Source organism: Schistocerca gregaria, unplaced genomic scaffold (assembly GCF_023897955.1).
Source record: "Schistocerca gregaria isolate iqSchGreg1 unplaced genomic scaffold, iqSchGreg1.2 ptg000529l, whole genome shotgun sequence".
In the NCBI taxonomy this organism is placed as follows: Eukaryota; Metazoa; Arthropoda; class Insecta; order Orthoptera; family Acrididae; genus Schistocerca; species Schistocerca gregaria.
In genome coordinates, this window is record NW_026061928.1 from 129,438 (window position 1) to 132,594 (window position 3,157).

Below are 3,157 nucleotides of genomic sequence, written 5' to 3' on the forward strand. Positions count from 1 at the left end.
TCAAATCGACTTAATGCCAGATCGTCACTTTGGCCGCTCTTCTCTATGAAACGGTTACACTTATCGTCGGCAAAGCTATGTTGCGTGCTGCGGTAACCGGAGACACTGAGAACACTATAGTAGAACACAGAAGAAGCTTCTAAGTTGATGTAATAGCCAGTAAGAAGCAGTACAATTCAAATTTTGGTTAACGATTATTGACTTTTTGGCCGGCTTTGGTGCCTTGGACATGAGCTAAGACCTTACGATTTTGCATGAAGGCAGGTCTACCAGTCACGTTGCACGGGAGAGTGTGAAAAGTGTTCATATGTAGTAAAAACCTGAGAAATCCGCGCTTTTTTGCCATCGGCTATCGAATCGACTTAGTGCCAGATCGTCACAATGGCAGCTTTTCTCCATGCAACGGATACATTTATCGTCTGCAAAGCTATGTCGTGTGCTGCGGCAATGCGGATACACTAAAAGCACAATATTAAAACACAGAAGAAGCCTCTAAGTTGATGTAATCGGCCAGTAAGAAGCAGTACAAATCATGTTTTAGCTATCAATGATTGATTTATTAGCTGGCTTTGGTGCGTTGGATACGACCGAGGCCTTTAAGATTTGGCATCGAACGAAGTCTGTCACCCACGTTGCACAGTAGAATGTGAAAACTGTTCATATGTAGTAAAAACCTGAGAAATCCGCTCGTTTTCGTCATTTTCTATCGAATCGACCTAATGCCAGATCGTCACATTGGGAGCTCTTCTCTCTGAAACGGTTACATTTATCGTTTGCAGAGCTATGTCACATACTGCTGTTTGCGAAGACACTAAGAGCACCACAGTAAAAGACAGAAGATGCTTCTAAGTTGATGTAATCGGACAGCAAGTGCCACTACAACTAAAGTTTTAGTTATCGATTATTGACTCATTACACGGCTTTGGTACTTTGGACATGAGCTAGGACCTTAAGATTTTGCATGAAACGAGGTCTGTCGACCACGTTGCACGGGAGAATGTGAAAGGTGTTCATATGTAGTAAAAACTCGAGAAATCCGCCCGTTTTAGTCATTTGCTATCGAGTCGAATTAATGCCAGATCGTCACAATGGCCGTTTTGCTCCCTGCAACGGATACATTTATCGTCTGCAAAGCTATGTCGTGTGCTTCGGTAATGCGGATACACTAAAAGCACCATATTAAAACACAGAAGAAGCTTCTAAGTTGATGTAATCGGACAGTAAGAAGCAGTACAAATCAAGTTTTAGCTATCAATTATTGATTTATTAGCTGGCTTTGGTGCGTTGGATATGACCGAGGCCCTTAAGATTTGGCATCGAACGAGGTCTGGCAGCCACATTACACGAGAGAATCTGAAAGGTGTTCATATGTAGTAAAATTCTAAGAAAACCTTTCGTATTTGTCATTTGCTTTTGAATCGACGTAATGCCAGATCGTCACATTCGCCGCTTTTCTCTCTGAAACTGTTACATTTATCGTCTGCAAGCTTATGTCGTGTGCTGCGGTATGCGGAGACACTAAAAGCAACAAAGTATAAAACAGATGAAGCTTGTAATTTGATGTAATCGGCCAGAAAGAACCAGTACAATTCAAGTTTTGGTTATCGATTATTGACATATTAGCCGGCTTTGGTGCCTTGGACATGATCGTGGACCTTAAGCTTTTGCATCAATCGAGGTCTGGCCGCCACGTTGCACGGAGAAATGTGAAATGTGTTAATATGTAGTAAAAACCTGAGAAAATCTTTCGCATTTATTTAAGTTCCGTTAGTACAATAAGAAACTGGCTACAATAATCATAATCTTGCTCTACAAATCAAGTAACTACTATTATTAACAGTATTTATCAACAGCAAATATAACAAAAGACAAAACAGAAAGATAATCAAACGTCTAATGACACAGTAACGAAACTGAAAACAGTTCGCGAAAATTTCGTTTGAAATTATTTCACCAGATGACAATAAGAACACCGGACGAAGACACTTAAAGTTCCAAAATAAGCCACTATACACAAACAAATAATTAGTACTTAGCTTTGGATGCGCCGCTACAGCTGCACCTGGTCAGCGCGGAATGTAAACACAGGTAAGAAGTTAAGGTGCTCGATACGAAACACTCACAAAGATCGGGTCACAACTCAAGAAAGGCGGAGGTGAATGAAGAAACCATTAATAAGTAACTTATATAGTAAATATTATCACAAAAACCGTTAAAATATGTATCTGAAACCTAAAAATGTATGAAAACTTAGAGAGCGATTTCACACGCACTCACGCGCTTAATCGAAATGCCAGATCGTCGCAGTGGCAGCTTTGCTCACGGAAATGTTTACATATACATCTGGATACTTACGTCATGTGCTGAGGTATGCGGTGGGACCACAACCAACAAATATGAGCTTCTAAGTCGATGCAATAGGTAGGTAAGAAGTAGTTCTACTCAAGTTTTAGGTATCGAAAATTAAACTGTAGGCCGGTTTTGGTGCCTTGCATTTGACCGAGGACCTTATGATTTCGCATGAACCGAGGTCTGGCACCCACATTACACGAGAAAATGCGAAAAGTGATAATATGTAGTAAAAAACTGAGAAAACCTCACGATTTCGTCTTTTTCTTTCGTAATGACGTAATGACATCTCGTCACATTGATCTCTTTTTTTCCGGAAAGGTTTACATTTATCATCTGAAAACTTCTCTCGCCTGCTGATGTATGTGATGACTCCACAAGAAACAAAATAGAAACTTCTAAGTTGATGTAATAGGCAAGTAAGACATATTATAAGTCTAGTTTTAGTAATAGAAAATTCAGTTATTTGTCGGTTTTGGTGTTTTGCAGTTGATAGAGTACCTTGGAACATATCTGTCTATCTACCACCCCCCCCCTCCCCCTCGTAAGGTAAGATGACAGCCTACGTACACCACCCCCCTTCGTAAGATGTCTGTCTACCTACTTCCCCCTGAAATGTCTCTTTACTTATCCCCTCAACCGGAAAACGTGTTTTCAAACCCGCCATCAGAAGATGACTTTCTTCGTACACACCCTTGGAAGATACCTGTCTACCTACCTCCCCCCCCCCAGAAGATGTCTGCCCATCTACCTAGGTACCGCCATTTAGAAGGTGTCTGTCTACCTACCCCCACTTCGAAAGATGTTT